General features: G+C 45.0%; 1 protein-coding gene across 1 annotated transcript in view; it reads left to right on the plus strand.

Moving 5' to 3' along the window:
- The first annotated feature begins 1,717 nt into the window (after positions 1-1,717).
- Positions 1,718-20,051, plus strand: part of LOC130082251 (receptor-type tyrosine-protein phosphatase delta) — a 254,946-nt gene continuing 236,612 nt past the window's right edge. Inside the window, exon 1 of the mRNA XM_056247015.1 lies at positions 1,718-1,736. The gene's annotated coding sequence lies outside the window, so the exon portion shown is untranslated. The remainder of the gene's footprint in view (positions 1,737-20,051) is intronic.

Genomic DNA, 20,051 nt, shown 5'->3' on the forward strand with positions numbered 1-20,051 from the left:
GGAGGCAGCGGTGCCGAGTCGTCGTCCGCAGAGAGGTCTGACCCACCCTCCGATGGAGCGATCGACATCTGGTCACTGGGAGCCCCAAAGGAGACAACCGGTACACACCTCGAGGATGGTCCAGCTTTCTCCAATGGAAGCTCAACTGGCTGCGGAGCATGAGAGGGGTGAGGGCTCCTAGGGGGTTGGTTCCCCGAAGGAGACGCGCTCACCGTGATCCTCAGGTCACCCGCGCCCCCGCCCGAAGCAACCCTCTGAGGAGGATTGGAACGAGGCAGAGGCACGGGGACTCCGCCCCTTTGCAGGAACAGGAGTCTCGACCGTAGCTCCGCGATGGTCATCTTCCCACAATGGGTACATGACTCATCCACAAACGCTGCCTCAGCGTGTTCAATGCCCAGACACACGAGGCAGCGTTTGTGACCATCCTGTGAGCCCAGGTAACGACTGCATCCAGAAACACACAAATAGAAAGTCATCTTTTTCTTTTTAAAAGACGCTCTCTATTTGTGTAAGCTCTTTTAGGGACTGCTCTCACTGGTGCTGAAACACGCAGGGGAACAGTCACTGCGAACACAGACAGGAATGTGCACCTGTCTGTGCGCGATCTCTCTCTCTCTCTCTCGCTGTCTTACCAGCTGTGAAAACAGCTTTTGAGCGCTCGTACGGCGCACCTTACCAGCTGTTACAACAGCTTTTTGGTTTTGCTCAACACCACAGACAGGAGAGAGAAAAAGACGACTGTTCGCGCTGCCGTGCTGTAACGCCCGCACCGGGAAGGAGAGGTCCAAAGAAGAGGCTCGTAGTCACACTCTGTAGGATTAAACATGAAGCGTTTGGCTCCGAAGCAAAAAGCTAGCGTGCAATCATAACAGCTGCTGTTAAATACCCGCGCTGACGAGGACGCGCAGCTGATGCAAATGATTGCATGCCAATGTGCATTGGCTTGTTTTAGTTTCACTCGAAGTAGATTGGCCTCTCTAGCGAGATTCCTATTGGTCAGTCTGACCTACGTTGTAGTGACTGACCGATAGGGAACATTTATTATTATTATCAATGTTGAAAACAGTTGTGCTAATTCATATTTTTGTGGAAACCGTAAATCATTTTCAGGATTCTTTGATGAATATAAAGTTAAAAAGAACAGCATTTATTTGAAATAGAATTATTTAGAAGGAATCTTTTGTAACAATGACTTTAATTTTTCATCAGTCTAAACGTAAAAGAATAGCAGAGTCCAAACCGCAACTATAAAAATAGTGGCAGAGAGAAATATCATTGGAATCACTTTCATAACGATTTTTTTTTCCAACTGATGGACCATAAAAACATTGACAGCCAATTGTGAGCATTTAAAGTGGCAGACGAAAAAACTGCAGATCACACACGTTATGCACGTTATGCATCAGGGAACGATCACAGTCTTATATAAACTCTAAGAAATATCCTTCTTTCTCTCTCTAAATGAATATACGTCTTTTCCCAGATTGTCAGCTGTCCAATAATCTCTGACCTTTCAGACGCCAGCAGTTCAATTACTCCCCAAACGAATTGTTCGCACGTTGATGGCATGATGAACTTTACGGTGGCGTATTTCCTCATTCCCTCCACTGACTGATTCCTGAGATTAAACTGATAGGATGAGCGAAGGGGAAACCGATTTCACAAGCCTCACATTTGTGTGCTTTTGTTTTTCAGCTCCTGAGTCCTCAAGATCTTCACCAGGACTTTCAGAGGTAAAGCAGTCTCTTCTATGCATGTGTGCATGTGTAAGCGTGTTCTACTACGGGCTGATCTGCTGACAGTGTGCAGGTGTAGCACTTCAGCAGCAAAAACTTCTTACACACACACACACACATTGTCTAGTTTGCCGATTGTGAAATCATTGTGCTGAGCTTTTGTTCTCTCTAAATCTTGACCATCCAATCAGAACCGTCACTGAGCTGTGACTGACAGTGATGAATGCCCGCCCACTCCCATCAGCTCTGTTAGCACGAGCAGAGCATGCTGGGAGCATCTCGACAAATACGCCGGCACTTCATTAATACAAACTCTGAGGAAACAAACAAAGACAAACTGAACTGTTTTATACACCTACAGCACGATCCATTAACTCAGAGAAAGATCAGCTCATTCTTCACACAGCTTACAGTGTGTGCGTGTACTTGGTATTCCCTACGTTATGGGGAGCAAATGTGCCCATAAGGATAGTAGTACCAGTAAATTTTGGGGACCCCATGGTCCCCATGAGGAAAACAGCGTATAAATCAAAGTGTTTTAAAAATTTTAAAATGCAGAAAGGTTTCTGTGATGGGTAGGTTTAGAGGTAGGGTTGGTGTAGGGGATATACATTTTGTACAGTATAAAAATCATTACGTCTATGGGAAATCCCCATAAAACATGGAAAACAGTATGTGTGTGCGCGTGCGTGTGTGTGTGTGTCTTGGGGACTCCAGGCATAATTAGTAGATTTGTTAGTACATCAGCTCATGTTAGAGACACACATGGGTTGTACTCCATATAAGATCACAGTGCGCTTCATGTTTCAGTCATGCTCATGACGAGACACCATCACAAGCTGCTCAGAAATCTGGCCTACGAACAGAGGTCACAGGGTGTAATTGTTTTATCAAAACAATTGGTGTAGTTACAGCATCCACTGCATTGACCTCTTAAAGGGTTAGATCACCCAAAAATGAAAATTATCCCATGATATACTCAACCTCAAGCCATCATAGGTGTATATGAATATCTTCTTTTCGACTAACACAAACGGAGATATATTTCAAAATATCCTTTAAAATGTGAGTGAATGGGGGCGAGATTTTGAAGCCTAAAAAATGCACCCATCCATCATAAAAGTAATCCATACGTCTCCAGGGTATACACTCACCTAAAGGATTATTAGGAACAGCATACTAATACTGTGTTTGACCCCCTTTCGCCTTCAGAACTGCCTTAATTCTACCTGGCATTGATTCAACAAGGTGCTGAAAGCATTCTTTAGAAATGTTGGCCCATATTGATAGGATAGCATCTTGCAGTTGATGGAGATTTGTGGGATGCACATCCAGGGCATGAAGCTCCCGTTCCACCACATCCCAAAGATGCTCTATTGGGTTGAGATCTGGTGACTGTGGGGGCCATTTTAGTACAGTGAACTCATTGTCATGTTCAAGAAACCAATTTGAAATGATTCAAGCTTTGTGACATGGTGCATTATCCTGCTGGAAGTAGCCATCAGAGGATGGGTACATGGTGGCCATAAAGGGATGGACATGGTCAGAAACAATGCTCAGGTAGGCCGTGGCATTTAAATGATCCCCAATTGGCACTAAGGGGCCTAAAGTGTGCCAAGAAAACATCCCCCACACCATTACACCACCACCACCAGCCTGCACAGTGGTAACAAGGCATGATGGATCCATGTTCTCATTCTGTTTACGCCAAATTCTGACTCTACCATCTGAATGTCTCAACAGAAATCGAGACTCATCAGACCAGGCAACATTTTTTTAGTCTTCAACTGTCCAATTTTGGTGAGCTCTTGCAAATTGTAGCCTCTTTTTCCTATTTGTAGTGGAGATGAGTGGTACCCGGTGGGGTCTTCTGCTGTTGTAGCCCATCCGCCTCAAGGTTGTGCGTGTTGTGGCTTCACAAATGCTTTGCTGCATACCTTGGTTGTAACGAGTGGTTATTTCAGTCAAAGTTGCTCTTCTATCAGCTTGAATCAGTCGTCCCATTCTCCTCTGACCTCTAGCATCAACAAGGCATTTTCGCCCACAGGACTGCCGCATACTGGATGTTTTTCCCTTTTCACACCATTTTTTGTAAACCCTAGAAATGGTTGTGCGTGAAAATCCCAGTAACTGAGCAGATTGTGAAATACTCAGACCGGCCCGTCTGGCACCAACAACCATGCCACGCTCAAAATTGCTTAAATCACCTTTCTTTCCCATTCTGACATTCAGTTTGGAGTTCAGCAGATTGTCTTGACCAGGACCACACCCCTAAATGCATTGAAGCAACTGCCATGTGATTGGTTGATTAGATAATTGCATTAATGAGAAATTGAACAGGTTTTCCTAATAATCCTTTAGGTGAGTGTATAATAAAGGCCTTCTGAAGCGAAGCGATGCATTAGTGTAAGAAAAAAACCCATATTTAAAACTTATTAGCTATAATAACTAGCTTCCGGCAGATGACCGTACGCACAATGCGCAAGTCAACTTGCGCCACAAGAGTACCCCTGACGCAATGTATGACGTAGGATGTAGGAGTATCATATGTAGGAGCTCAGCGCTTCTGTGTTGTACGTCACCTGCATCACACACATGACCAGCATCGGCCAATAGTGAGCCTACATGTGACGTACAACACAGAAGCGCTGCGCAGTTACACTACGTGAACTCACTCGAGGCCCACAGAGAAGGAAATTAATAGTTGAATAAAGTCGTTATTTTTGTTTGTTTTTTGCGTACAAATAGTATTCTCGTCTCTTGATAAACTTAAGATTGAGCCACTGTAGTCACTTGGACTATTTTAACGATGTCTTTAATAACTTTTCTGGGCCGGCAAGTTTCAATCCCTTAAAAGCCTATGGAGGAGTGATCCAGCTCTCAGATTTAATAAAAAATATCTTAATTTGTGTTCCGAAGATGAGCGAAAGTCTTACTGGGTTGGAACAACATGAGGGTGAGTAATTACTGACAGAATTTTCATTTTTGGGTGAACTATCCCTTTAAGCCCAAAGTATACTCCTGCCGCCCACGTTCCGCGACAGTCTGCGCACTCCACGTGACATAATTTTCACCAGTTTTCATCACCAGGAGAGTCCGCGGATGTCCGCACACACCGTATGTGTACAGCTCAATGTTTGTGTCCGTGTGGACGGTCGTATACAACAGCACATGTACGAGTGACTTGAGCGCTTGAAAACAAAGTCCACTAGATGCTAATACCCTGAATATTTCTTTCATCGCTCACAGCCAAAGGAGAACACTTTGAAAGGCTTGCATACACAGATGTGCACTAGATGGAGCAGAAAATGAAATATATCCGAGCCTTTACTGTCCTCTCTGACCTTTGACCCTTCAGCTTGTTGAGTGTCTCTGAAGATCTGTTAAATGAGTTGCATGTGTGTCTCAGATTCAGTGCTACATTCATGTCATTATGATTCAGATCAGGTAATTTGCCTTTTGGACGCTCACTGATTTTGATTTCGTCTGTGTTTGCAATGCAGAAATCGAGTGATTGTTTGGGGTGTTGCGTGTTTGGGTCTGTGAGTTCAGCTTCTCCCTCAATAGGCCCAATTTATGTTTTAATTACTGGGATTCACCCAGCCGGAGTTCACACACACACACACACTCACTGGTTGTTGCTGTATTAATGAATTATAATGTGGTCTAAGCATTCTTCCTGTTGGAGTGAGATGAGCTGTTTAATACCTGCCAGACGGACTTTATTAATGAGGCTTTAATCTGACCAGCACGTTTGTGATGCTGAGCTCATAAATATCATTGACAGCCGTGATTAGACCTCATCAATACAGCCCATAACTCTCAGTGCAATTAACAGAGAGAGTGTGAGTGTGTGTGTGTGTGTGTGTGTGTGTGTGTGTGCGTGTGTGTGTGTGTGTGTGCGCGCTTGCTTTCTATTTTCCTGCATGGTGTATTCATTTACATTTAAGAATTTGGTAGATGCTTTTATCAAAGTGACTTACATTGCAATCATTACTAATCTATATTTATACTGCATATATACACTCACCTAAAGGATTATTAGGAACACCATACTAATATTGTGTTTGACCCCCTTTCGCCTTCAGAACTGCCTTAATTCTACGTGGCATTGATTCAACAAGGTGCTGAAAGCATTCTTTAGAAATGTTGGCCCATATTGATAGAATAGCATCTTGCAGTTGATGGAGATTTGTGGGATGCACATCCAGGGCACGAAGCTCCCGTTCCACCACATCCCAAAGATGCTCTATTGGGTTGAGATCTGGTGACAGTGGGGGCCATTTTAGTACAGTGAACTCATTGTCATGTTCAAGAAACCAATTTGAAATGATTCGAGCTTTGTGACATGGTGCATTATCCTGCTGGAAGTAGCCATCAGAGGATGGGTACATGGTGGCCATAAAGGGATGGACATGGTCAGAAACAATGCTCAGGTAGGCCGTGGCATTTAAACGATGCCCAATTGGCACTAAGGGGCCTAAAGTGTGCCAAGAAAACATCCCCCACACCATTACACCACCACCACCAGCCTGCAGAGTGGTAACAAGGCATGATGGATCCATGTTCTCATTCTGTTTATGCCAAATTCTGACTCTACCATCTGAATGTCTCAACAGAGATCGAGACTCATCAGACCAGGCAACATTTTTCCAGTCTTCAACTGTCCAATTTTGGTGAGCTCTTGCAAATTGTAGCCTCTTTTTCCTATTTGTAGTGGAGATGAGTGGTACCCGGTGGGGTCTTCTGCTGTTGTAGCCCATCCGCCTCAAGGTTGTGCGTGTTGTGGCTTCACAAATGCTTTGCTGCATACCTCGGCTGTAACGAGTGGTTATTTCAGTCAAAGTTGCTCTTCTATCAGCTTGAATCAGTCGGCCCATTCTCCTCTGACCTCTAGCATCAACAAGGCATTTTCGCCCACAGGACTGCCGCATACTGGATGTTTTTCCCTTTTCACACCATTCTTTGTAAACCCTAGAAATGATTGTGCGTGAAGATCCCAGTAACTGAGCAGATTGTGAAATACCCAGACCGGCCCGTCTGGCACCAACAACCATGCCACGCTCAAAATTGCTTAAATCACCTTTCTTTCCCATTCTGACATTCAGTTTGGAGTTCAGGAGATTGTCTTGACCAGGACCACACCCCTAAATGCATTGAAGCAACTGCCATGTGATTGGTTGATTAGATAATTGCATTAATGAGAAATTGAACAGGTGTTCCTAATAATCCTTTAGGTGAGTGTATATATTTTTTTTTTTACAAAAATTTGTTGCTGTGCACTTACAACGGGATCTAGGTAGACCGCTCACTAGGGTTTGGAGCAGATTCTTTGTAAAAGCAGAGAGGGTCATCTGAGATGTGCACCGCATCTAACACTGTGAAACTGATAAAAATATGGAGGGTGAATTTTATATACAGTGGGGAGAACAAGTATTTGATACACTGCCGATTTTGCAGGTTTTCCCACTTACAAAGCATGTAGAAGTCTGTAATTTTTATCATAAGTACTCTTCAACTGTGAGTGATGGAATCTAAAACAGAAATCCAAAAAATCACATTGTATGATTTTTAAGTAATTCATTTGCATTTTATTGCATGACATAAGTATTTGATACATCAGAAAAGCAGACCTTAATATTTGGTACAGAAACCTTTGTTTGCAATTACAGAGATCATACGTTTCCTGTAGTTCTTGACCAGGTTTGCACACACTGCAGCAGGGATTTTGGCCCACTCCTCCATACAGACCTTCTCCAGATCCTTCAGGTTTCGGGGCTTTCGCTGGGCAATACGGACTTTCAGCTCCCTCCAAAGATTTTCTATTGGGTTCAGGTCTGGAGACTGGCTAGGCCACTCCAGGACCTTGAGATGCTTCTTACAGAGCCACTCCTTAGTTGCCCTGGCTGTGTGTTTCGGGACGTTGTCATGCTGGAAGACCCAGCCACGACCCATCTTCAATGCTCCTACTGAGGGAAGGAGGTTGTTGGCCAAGAACTCATGATACATGGCCCCATCCATCCTCCCCTCAATACGATGCAGTCGTCCTGTCTCCTTTGCAGAAAAGCATCCCCAAAGAATGATGTTTCCACCTCCCTGCTTCACGGTTGGGATGGTGTTCTTGGGGTTTGTACTCATCCTTCTTCCTCCAAACACGGCGAGTGGAGTTTAGACCAAAAAGCTCTATTTTTGTCTCATCAGACCACATGACCTTCTCCCATTCCTCCTCTGGATCATCCAGATGGTCATTGGCAAACTTCAGACGGGCCTGGACATGCGCTGGCTTGAGCAGGGGGACCTTGCCTGCGCTGCAGGATTTTAATCCATTAAGGCGTAGTGTGTTACTAATGGTTTTCTTTGAGACTGTGGTCCCAGCTCTCTTCAGGTCATTGACCAGGTCCTGGCGTGTAGTTCTGGGCTGATCCCTCACCTTCCTCATGATCATTGATGCCCCATGAGGTAAGATCTTGCATGGAGCCCCAGACCGAGGGAGATTGACCGTCATCTTGAACTTCTTCCATTTTCTAATGATTGTGCCAACTGTTGTTGCCTTCTCACCAAGCTGCTTGCCTATTGTCCTGTAGCCCATACCAGCCTTGTGCAGGTCTACAATTTTATCTGATGTCCTTACACAGCTCTCTGGTCTTGGCCATAGTGGAAAGGTTGGAGTCTGTTTGATTGAGTGTGTGGACAGGTGTCTTTTATACAGGTAACGGGTTCAAACAGGTGCAGTTAATACAGGTAATGAGTGGAGAACAGGAGGGCTTCTTAAAGAGAAACTAACAGGTCTGTGAGAGCTGGAATTCTTACTGGTTGGTAGGTGATCAAATACTTATGTCATGCAATAAAATGCAAATGAATTACTTAAAAATCATACTATGTGATTTTCTGGATTTTTGTTTTAGATTCCATCACTCACAGTTGAAGAGTACCTATGATAAAAATGATAGACTTCTACATGCTTTGTAATTGGAAAAACCTGCAAAATCGGCAGTGTATCAAATACTTGTTCTCCTCACTATATATTTATAAAATATATTTCTCTTTCTTTTGGTGCGCGAGAAGAGACAGATTGACGTAGCTGCTCTTTCAAGAACTCTCAACTGTAAAATAGCGGGATGAGACACAATATAGAGAAAGAGAGCAGATGAAAGAGTGGGTGGACAAAAATAACTGGATGTGTTGGGGGGCAATTCATTATTACTATGTCTAGTAGCCGCAGATCAGTTTTGATGGAACGTTCCGTAAAATGTCTTCATCTTTAAAGTTCATGGATCAGATTCACTTCACTCAAACACACACCTGCATTATCACTCCAGTCACCTTCATCTGCACAGACCTAGGTCCTGCACCTTTTATTTCAATAATAGTATATTATCTGCAAGTACAGTTATTTATTTACTTTTAAGATTTGAAGTACACTACAAGAGCACATTCAATGCAATTAAGTGCACCCGTTTTTAACAAGGCTATTTCTGAAGTACATTTGAATTGATGAGTCAAAGGTAGACATGATGTTAGAGCTGAGGTAAATATATCAATTCCCTCTGGCTTTAGAAACTGTTTATTGTTAAGAATCGCCTCATCTGTTTGTTGTACTGTAGCTTCATTGTTGAATTTCTCTGTTATACTGATGTCCAGAGTCTATCCGGCACTTACACAACCAGCTCCTTCCCCAGCATTAGAATACGTTTCTCTATCTTTCTGTCATCTTTGGGTTTCGATCATGTGTCATTGTGGGTCTGAAAGCTGTCAGTGGCGGGCTGTCTAGTGCTGGGAGACTGTCTCTCTTTCCCATTTCTTTCTTCACGACGAAAAGTGACTGTCTCTCGTTATGCATGGTGATCCCGTCTCCTCAACCACTGTTGCTGTCACTGTAGCAACTGTCAATCAATCGCATCTACAGCTGGAAAGAGCAAGATACAATAATGACAAAAACCCAAATATATTTTCTGCAGTATAGTTGCTAGATATTTGAGCTCAGATAAGTGTTTTACTAGTTTAATGAGTTATTTCACAGAGAAACAAGAGCACAGCCATCTTTAGAATTTTGTCTTTGAACTTCAATTTTTTGCGGTAGCTCTGTATATTTCTGTGGCATTGCTGTCGAACAGTAATTAGCTGGTGAAGAGGCTTTGCTTATTGTAGAGTTAGCACTGTGTGTATGTCAAATGTCAGTAGACGGGATGATTTTATAACGAGCGGTTCATCCATAAATTCGTAAGATCTTACCTTCATGCTGTGGAAAGACAAACCAGAAGACAGAACACAACGAGCGCAGCTCTAAAACAAGGAGAGAACACATAAGGTCTATATGACATCACTAAAAATCCTCAACAATCCTAAACACCTGAAGCTTTCCCACTATTTTCAAATCTGTTTAAGGATAGTTGATGTAACACATCAAATCATTTTAATTTGATCAACATTATGATTAGCCTATTTTGTTTTGCTGCAAATTTATGTGATTCTTGGTAAAAATCTAGTCAAATTAGACAAATGTCAACATGGACAGGTTGAGTGACATCATGAACTCGTCCTCAAAAACCAGGAAAAAAATACTCAAGATAAAATATTATACATTCTTATGTTGCCTAAATTGTTTTAGCATTGCTATGTTGCATATTGTAAATCATTATTGATTTTTGGACATATGTTACTTTTGTATGATAAACAGTTTTGATATAGTGTTGGGTTACCACTTGTCCAATGTAAAATGAAGGCCCAGAAGCAAAACTAGATTACAATCAAAGAGCAACTTTTTTTCCAGTTAGTCACATTTAGCATCACTAATATTTTGTAAATGTCATTAGCATTAGCTTAATCCAGAAATGGCTAATTAGAATTAGTGTGGCAGAGATAGTTTATTTCTTAGCTATGCTGTCGCATGTGTCTATTAATATTCTCTTTCATTAGATTAAATCTTCAGAATGATTTGCATTTGGTTCAGTTGATTAATCTTCATGATTTACACCAAACGGCTTCTCAGAAGACTTAATTGTAAAGCTGCATGAATACAAGTCACTGTGGAGATTTATTGTCAACATATTTGTTATCGTCAAACATGTATTGTCCGTAAAAATAGCAATTGTTTTCTGAATCCATCAGTGACAGTCTTTAAATGAGACATTGGCTTAAGCTGATTTATATCAGATTTTGCTGTATTGTTGACTCTCTGTTTCTAGAATTTTTTTTATCTTACATGTAATGACAAAATGCTAAATAACTTGGTGGGGTTTTTTTTAACTTTGGGAACTTTTGTGATTACTTTTATTTAAACAACCAAAATACATTTTTAAATCATTAAATGGTCTGTCCTGAAAACTTTTAACTCAACTTTAAGTAAACTTTGCTACTTTGTGTATAGATGTAATTGTTTTATAAAGGACCCTTAAATCAGACTTTCAAAATTTTGAAAATGATGTAATACCTAATTATTTCTTACACAAATTATGATTGACCCACAGCTGTTATATGATTTATTTAAAGAAAAGAGATAGCATTTGGAAAATACAGTTGTTGAACATTACTTTCTCTCACAGAGTCTGTCACCTCAGCACCAGATCTTCCAGCTCTACCCACTCGTTCCCAATCACCCAAATTCTAATCATCTGAACCTGCAACGCTAATCACCGCACCCTATATTAGCACTCACTCTGTCACATATAATTGTCTGATCTCGTTGACCACTACCTGAGTAAATTTACCTGACTCCTCTGTGATACTTACCTGTTGATTGTCAGTCATCTTTTGTCTTCTTCATCTTTCTCAGTTGTACCAGCCAGCACCTGTAAAAGGAAAGGGCAATTATTATTCAAGTTACCTTTTCTACTATTCTTTGAACTGCTTCACACCTGTTAATATCGCCTGTGTCGCCTGTTAATATGTAACATATAGTCCACTAGTCCAGGCCCACACATACCCCTTTTCCACCAGCAAGAACCAGGTGCTAGTTCAGAGCTAGTGCTATTGCCGGTTCGGAGCTGGTTCGACTGACGAGCTTTCTAAGAACCGGTTTGCCTTTCCACAGGCCAGAGAACCACCACAGAGCCAGGTCTTACGTCACTGTATACATCTCATGTTGCCCAGCAACGCTAGCGCGGCAGCGCCAAACACAAACACACTAGGCTTGTTCGAGATGCATCGGCTTCTCGCAGACCGATTGGCGCATGACATCAAAGCACTGCAAAAGCGATCGAAAAGCACAAGGAGTCGTATGCTCTCCACACACTCCCGCAGCTCCGATCGGTCCGCGCCGCTCCGATGCATCTCGAACAAGCCTTCTATCAACAATGGCGGTCGTTGCGTTACTATTGATGCTCATGGCTTTGCGAACCTAACGTACATCGGCATCCAAACACGGCGAATACAATGCGTTCGTGCAGTTTACCGTGACTTGCATAAACGGAGATTATAATCGAGCTGCTATTAGCTCGATTAGCTGCTATTTAAAAAATGGCGGACACAAGTTTCTGTTTGTCTTGTTGGTCACGGTAACCCCGCCCCCAGCCGCTGACGTAAGCATTTCTTACTTCTAGACCAGCAATGATTTGGTGCTACTTTAGAACCACTTTTACTGGTTCGGAGCTGGTGCTTTGGTGGTCGAAAAACAAAGAACCGATTTGAAACTAGGCTCTGGCTCCGAACCAGCACCAGCTCTGGCTTGGTGGAAAAGGGGTAAAAGAGGCCACGCTTCTGGTGGAATGGGCTCTAACGCCTAAAGGGCAATGAAGGCCTTTAGACTTATAAGCCAAAGCGATAGCATCAACTATCCATCTGGACATGCTTTGTTTCGAGGTAGCGAGACCTTTAGCGCGGCCACCGAACGAAACGAAAAGCTGTTCTGATTGCCTGAAGGCAGCAGTCCGCTGAACATAAATCCGCAACGCCCTAACTGGGCAAAGGAGATTTGCGTTGCTCTCTCCGTCAGTTCCTGGGAGGGCTGACAGAGAAATGATTTGCGCTCTGAACGGGGTGGAGAGCACTTTGGGAACATATCTGTGTCTTGGTTTGAGCGTGACATTAGAGTCATTAGGCCCAAATTCCATGCACGACACGCTCACAGAGAGCGCGTGTAAGTCACCCACTCGCTTGACTGAAGCGAGAGCCATGAGAAAAATTGTTTTGAACGAGAGACACCGTAAGTCCACTGACTAGTGGCTCGAAGGGGTCACTCTTCATAGCCTCTAGGACCGTGGAAAGGTCCCAGGCTGGAACCATAGGGGGGCCAGGAGGATTCAGTTTCCTAGCTCGCCTGAGGAAACGGATGATAAGATCGTTCTTTCCCAGTGACTGGCCATGCAAAGGTTCTGGCTGCCACGTATACTTTGAGCGTGGAGGGGGACCTGCCCTCATCCAAAAGCTCTTGAAGGAAGGAAAGAATTTCCGCAACACCACAGTGTTGAGGGTCTAGGCTTTTGGCTGCACACCAGCCAGAAAACACTGACCACTTAGAAGCATAGAGCCGTCTAGTAGAGGGCGCTCTCGCTTGTGTAATTGTACTCAGCACTCCGACTGGGAGGTCAGCGGGTATCCGTTGACAGTCCACACGTGCAGTGCCCATAAGTCGGGGCGCGGGTGCCAAATCGCGCCCCCGGCCTGAGAGAGGAGGTCCTTTCTCAACGGGATCGGCCACGGAGCTGTGCTCGTGAGCTGCATCAGTTCCGGAAACCACGTATGGTTTCTCCAGAACGGTGCTACTAGGAGCAAGGATGGCTTGCTTTCCCTGATTCGCTTGATCAGTGCGATCGGGGGAAACGCGTAAAGCGGGCGGCTGGGCCAGTCGAGAGCCAGCGCGTCCCTGTTCTTTGTGAAGAATATTGGACAGTGCGCGTTCTCTGCTGACGCAAAGAGATCGATGTCCGCTCTGCCAAACAGTCCCACTGTCTGTGGGTGCAGGGACCATTCCCCTGTGGGGACATTGTCTCTGGACAGTCTGTCCGGGCCCATATTCTGCTGGCCCGGCACGTGCGTCGCTGTGAGCGAGCGCAGATTGGTCTGGGTCCATTCCAGGAGGCGTTCTGCCAGAGCATGAAGGCGCCCTGATCTGAGACCGCCTTGGCGATTTATGTAAGACACTACCGCCATGTTGTCCGTTCGGACTAGGACATCGTGGCCTTTTAAGAAAGGGAGAAAACGCTCTAGGGCGTTCACGACTGCTATCATTTCCAGACAGTTTATGTGTAAATGCCTCTGCTGGGCCGAGTTGGAGGCGTCTGTCGAGATAGTTTTTTGTGATGAGATCGTTCCCAGACTGACACCTGACTGGTACCAGTCTGATGCTCTCCAGGGCTTCAGCGCTGTGACACAGCTCTGGGTTACCCTGAAGCGAAAACGACCGGAAGTCCATGCCCGTGGCGGGACTCGTGTTTTCAGCCAGCGCTGGAGGGGTTGCATGCGGAGCAGACCCAACCGAAGCACTGCTGAAGCTGAGGCCATAAGGCCTAGCAGCCTCTGAAAACTTTTGAGAGGGAAGATACTGCCAGCTTTGAATGACTCTGCTGAGCGCTGAATCTGTAGCGTGCGTTGTGACGTCAGCCGTGCTGTCCTGGACACGGAGTCTAAGTCTGTCCCCAGAAAATAGATTTTCTGGCTGGGAGACAGCGAACTCTTGGTCCAGTTGACTTGGAGACCTAGATCTCGCAAATGGTCGAGCAGTAAGGCCCTGTGCGTTATCAGTTCTGTTTCTGACTGGGCTAGAATAAGCCAGTCGTCCAAATAGTTCAGTATGCGCATCCCCTGAAGTCTCAGGGGAGCGAGCGCCGCGTCCATGCACTTCGTTAAAGTACGGGGTGCTAAAGACAGGCCGAACGGCAGGACGGTGTACTGATAAGTCTGACCCTCGAAGGCGAATCGCAAGAAAGGCCTGTGGCGAGGGGTTATTTGAATCTGAAAATAGGCGTCTTTCAGATCCAGTGAGATAAACCAGTCCCTCGGGCGAATTTGCGCGAGGATTTGTCTGGTCGTGAGCATTTTGAATGATCTCCTCATCAGTGCTCTGTTCAAGCGCCTGAGATCTAGGATGGGTCTGAGACCACCATCCTTTCTGGGTATGAGGAAATACCTGCTGTAGAAACCCGACTGGCTCTGTATCAGAGGGACAGTTTCTAAAGCCCCTTTTTGTAGCAGTTTCGCTATTTCGGCGCGAAGCAGATGTGCTACATCGTTCTGCACCGCAGTTTCGACCCTGGTTTTGAAACTCGGGGGTCTGCGAGCGAACTGCAGTGAATAACCTCACCTTATAGTGTTTATCACCCACTCTGACACGCCCGGTAACATTTCCCTAGTTTTTAAACGCAAAGCTAGAGGGAGAATGATACCCGGACTTTGGTCGCTGTGTGTGTGTGTTACACAGTTCACAGTGCCTGTCAGAGGGCGCGCGCTCTCTGCACACAGAGCTCACTCTGTTCGCTCTGAGTGAGTGTGTGTGGTGGGGGAAACAGTGTTTATGTGTAGGGGTGAGCACTGAATAGTGGGCACATTTACTACATTTGAAACACAGGCGGCGTGACCCATCTTTATTTATGTGGGCCGTGTATGAGTGAGTGTCACTGAACGGGCCGTGCTTATGTGTAGGGGTGGGCACTGGGAAGTGGGCACTTTTCCTACATTTAAGACACCTTCGGCGTGAGCCGGAAACACAGACATAATGCTCTTTTTTAGATTTATCTGGGTAGCCGTGAAAATGGCTTTTGGGTACAGGCTAGCGGGTCGTGTGATGGGCTCGTTGGCTGTGAAATACACTGCTCCAGCCGCCTCTGCTGAGGGAGTTGTGAGAGCGATGCGTGCTGTTTTCGATGGCGGTCCGGCCGCGGCGGGACCTAACCATCTTCGTCTTCCCAGTGTGGTCAGGAAGACTTTGAGGGCTCGTACTTTAGCGCGATCTTGGGTCGGGGTCCCCGGGGGGGAGGCGGCACGTGACGGTTGGCCGAGCGCGAGCGCAGTCGGGAGTCTGCAGGACGACGGCGCTGTGGGGCTGGATGCTGAGGAGGCGGTGGTGCTGAGCTCCGCGCAGGCGGCTGCTGTTTTGAGCGACCTGTCGCGGAACTAGGCGTCTGGGTATGAAATGTCGCATGGCCTGCAACGTTTTCTGGACCTCGGAGAAACGCTCGGTGAAGCCCTTTACCGCGGGGCTGAAGAGGCCAGCAGGAGACACAGGCGCGTCGAGAAAAGTGGCTCTGTCAGACTCTTTCATGTCGGACAGCGTTAACCACAATTGTCTCTCGGTCACGGTGAGGGACGCCATGTTCCGACCGATGGCCTGCGCAGCGGACTTGGTGGCTCGCAGAGCTAAGTCCCTCGACACTCCTCAGATCCCTGAAGCTTTCTGGATTCGGGCCCACCTCGTCCAACGTGTGGAGAAGGTTGGCCTGATAAATTTGCAGAACAGCCATGGAATGCAGCACTGACGCGGCTTGACTGGTGGCAGAATAAGCGTGACCGATCAGAACCAAAGTGGTCCTGCAGGGCTTTGAAGGCAACGCCGGCTCCGATTGCCATCCAGCAGACGGTGGGCACAGATGAGTGGCCACCGCTTCCTCGACCTGAGGAATAGCGAGGTAGCCTTTGTCCTTCGCGCCGTCCACAACGGAGAGCGTCGAAGAAGCAGAAGAGCGAAGCCTAGCAGAAAATGGCGCCTTCTAGCTTTTTGCTAGCTCCTCGCGGGCCTAGTGAGCTGCAACGAACGGCGTCCGGGCAGGAAGTAGCCATCCAGCCGACTGGGCGCGGGCTCCTTGGGTGGCAACCAAACCAATGGAGAAGTTCGGAGTCCATGCTCGACCGCACTTCGCTAGGTGTTAGCACGGAAGGGGCGGCGCCCGGTTCGGGGACCGACCATCCTTCACTGCCTGAAGTGGCGAGTGAGCAGGCATCGTCCTCCGCGTCGTCCCCTTTGGACTCCAGAAGCACGGCGTGGAGAATAGGCTGACCGGCCTTGATCGAGACGGGGGAAACAGAGAGCGATGCACACATTCGCTCACAATGGTAGCCTCAGGCATCCTCTGTTGGGATGGCGCTTTTTAGGGCGCTGCCCAGCAGAGAGAAGCGGAGTCGCAGGATCCACGTCGAAGATGGCGAGTCGAGCCCGCAGGGTCGACAAGTCCATTGAGTCGCATTCCGGGCAGCCGCAGACGGAAAGCGCGTGGTCCGCATGGTTCTTCCCCAGGCAGGAAACGCACAGAATGTGGCGGTCCCCGCCGCTGAGGGGGGCTCGGCAAGAGCCGCACTTTATGAAGCGCATTTGAAACAACGCCTCGGCTCTTTTAGACAAGTTTCGAGAAGCAAGTATTGAAAGGATATAGGCGCCGAATAGCGCAGCAGGAACGGCGGTGAAGCCGCGTCCTGCTGAGATGCTCGTCGACGGCGCGGCTTCTTCTGGAGAGTCAGCGACGTGAAGAGATCACTTCGCTGAAGAGATGAAAAATCAAAGAACACCCTATCTGGACTCGGCTTATATAGGGATAAGCCACGCCTATTTCGGCGGGACATGACGCACAAGGGCGCCCGCACCCTCATTGGTGCTTACGTCATGACCAGTCCACCGATAGGTTGCAGCATTTGCCACAGAGCGACCAATAGGCGCGCGAGCTGCCTAGCTCTGCTCTGTGCAACAATGCGTTTTACATATAGGAAAAATTAAAGGATAATTTTTTGGCTTCAGTATTCTCGAGAAAAAGGGATTTTCCCGTAGCGTAAGCTAGCTTACGCAACACGAGAGTACTCTCGTAAGAGAACCAGTCAAAAAGTCAACAAATATTAGTGTACTTGTTTACCAGTAAGACAACAGTGTCAGTAAAGAACTTGAAATTAAATATAGGAGTGTTGTGTGTATCATGTTCAATTCAATTCAATTAAATTCAATTCAATTCAATTCAAATTTATTTGTATAGCGCTTTTCACAATACATATTGTTTCAAAGCAGCTTTACAGAAAGTGCATTTCAGAAATGTTCATAGAAGAATATAGTTAGTTAATCATCATGTATTAATTTAGGGCATAACATATCGCCGGCGTTGAGTCGTCTCTTCACAGGCGTCGAGTCGTCTCATCGCAGGTGTTGGGGCATCTGAAGTCTCCGTGAGAGGCTGGATACAAACTGGAGCTGACGAACGCTATTTACCTCGGGACTAGCGTCCCGAGATAACAGCAGAAAAGCAGATGGGAAATAATTAGCGTAGCTGCTGTTCATAATATTAATGTATTCGATCTGATTCAACAGTGCTATAAAAGGTAAGCATTATGTGAATGCTTGGCTAAAGAGATGCGTCTTTAATCTAGTTTTGAACTGGGAGAGCGAGTCTGAGCCAAGAACAGTATCAGGAAGGCTATTCCAGAGTTTAGGAGCTAAATGTGAGAACGCCCTCCCTCCTTTAGTGGACTTAGATATCCTAGGAATGACCAGAAGCCTCGAATTTAGGGATCTTAAAGAACGCGATGGATTGTAGGGCGACAGAAGGTCCATTAAATACACAGGAGCTAAACCATTTAGGGCTTTATAGGTCAGTAGTAGTACTTTGTAATTGATACGGAACTTAATAGGTAACCAGTGCAGAGATGATATAATCGGTGTTATATGATCATATTTTCTTGACCTAGTAAGAACTCTAGCGGCTGCATTTTGCACTAACTGTAGCTTGTTTATTGAAGATGCAGGACAACCAGCTAATAAAGCATTACAGTAATCTAGTCTCGAGGTCATGAATGCATGAACTAACTTTTCTGCATCAGAAACAGATAGAATGTTGCGTAATTTAGCAATGTTTCTAAGGTGGAAAAAGGCAGTTCTTGTAACATATGAAATATGATTTTCGAAAGACAAGTTGCGGTCTAGTATAACACCCAGGTCTTTTACTGTAGTCGATAAGGTAACAGGACATCCTTCTAAATTAAAGTTGTATTGTAAGAGATTTTGTGGGTAGTTTTTTGGACCAATAAGTTATACCTCCGTTTTATCTGGATTTAATAGCAGGAAATTACACGTCATCCAGCATTTTATATCTTTAAGACATTCTGTCAATTTAGATAAGTTAGTGTTTTCATCTGGTCGTGATGAAATATATAATTGAGTGACATCAGCATAGCAGTGGAAATTAATTCCATGTTTTCTTATAATATTACCAAGTGGCAGCATATATATTGAGAATAGCAGAGGGCCTAACACCGATCCTTGCGGCACTCCATAGTCTACTGACGTTATCTTCGATTTTTCCCCATTTAAACAGACAAAATGGTAACGGTCTGATAAGTACGATCTGAACCAGCTTAATGCCTGTCCCTGAACACCAGTGTAGTTTTGTAGTCGATCCAAGAGTATTTTATGATCTATAGTGTCGAACGCAGCGCTAAGATCGAGTAGAACTAGTATTGAGATACAGCCTTGGTCAGAAGCTAAAAGTAAATCATTTGTAATTTTAACTAGCGCAGTTTCTGTGCTATGATGCGGTCTGAATCCTGACTGAAATTTTTCATATATCTCATTTTCTTGCAAGAAAGAGCACAATTGAGCGGACACAATTTTTTCTATTATTTTAGACATAAATGGAAGATTTGAAATGGGTCTGTAATTTGCTAAGTTATTTTGATCTAATTGCGGTTTCTTAATAAGAGGTTTTATTACTGCCAGCTTGAATATTTTTGGAACATGACCTAAGAATAAAGACGAGTTAATAATATTGAGAAGAGGCTCTTCCACTACAGGTAACACTTCTTTCAGTAGTTTAGTGGGTATTGGATCCAATAAACATGTTGTTGGTTTAGATGCAATGATAAGTTAATTTAGCTCTTCCTGTCCTACAGTTGTAAAGCGGTGTAGTTGTTCTTGAGGGGCGATAATTGAGGCTGAATCACAAGACACCATAGAGGATTGTACATTTACAATTGTATTTCGGATGCTTTCTATTTTCTCATTGAAGTAATTCATAAAATCATTACAACTATACTGTAACGGAATATTTTGCTCTGGCGATGTCTATTTATTTGTTAGTCTAGCCACGGTGTTAAATAAAAACCTTGGATTATTTTTGTTATTTTCTATTAGTTTGCGGAGATGCTCAGCCCTGGCTGCTTTTAGAGCCTTTTTATAACGTGACACACTGTCTTTCCACGCGATTCTAAAGACCTCTAAATTAGTTTGTTTCCATTTACGCTCTAAGTTACGAGTTTCTCTCTTGATAGCATGTGTAGTACTATTGTACCATGGTGCTTTAGTTTTCTCTCTAACCTTTTTCAATCTAATTGGTGCAACAATATCTAATGTACTAGAGAAAATGGTGCTCAAACTGCTGGTCATTTCCTCTAGTTCATCTGTTTGTTTGG

This window comes from Rhinichthys klamathensis, unplaced genomic scaffold (genome assembly GCF_029890125.1).
Source record: "Rhinichthys klamathensis goyatoka isolate OS25496 unplaced genomic scaffold, OSU_Roscu_1.1 h1tg000042l_1, whole genome shotgun sequence".
NCBI lineage: Eukaryota > Metazoa > Chordata > Actinopteri > Cypriniformes > Leuciscidae > Rhinichthys > Rhinichthys klamathensis.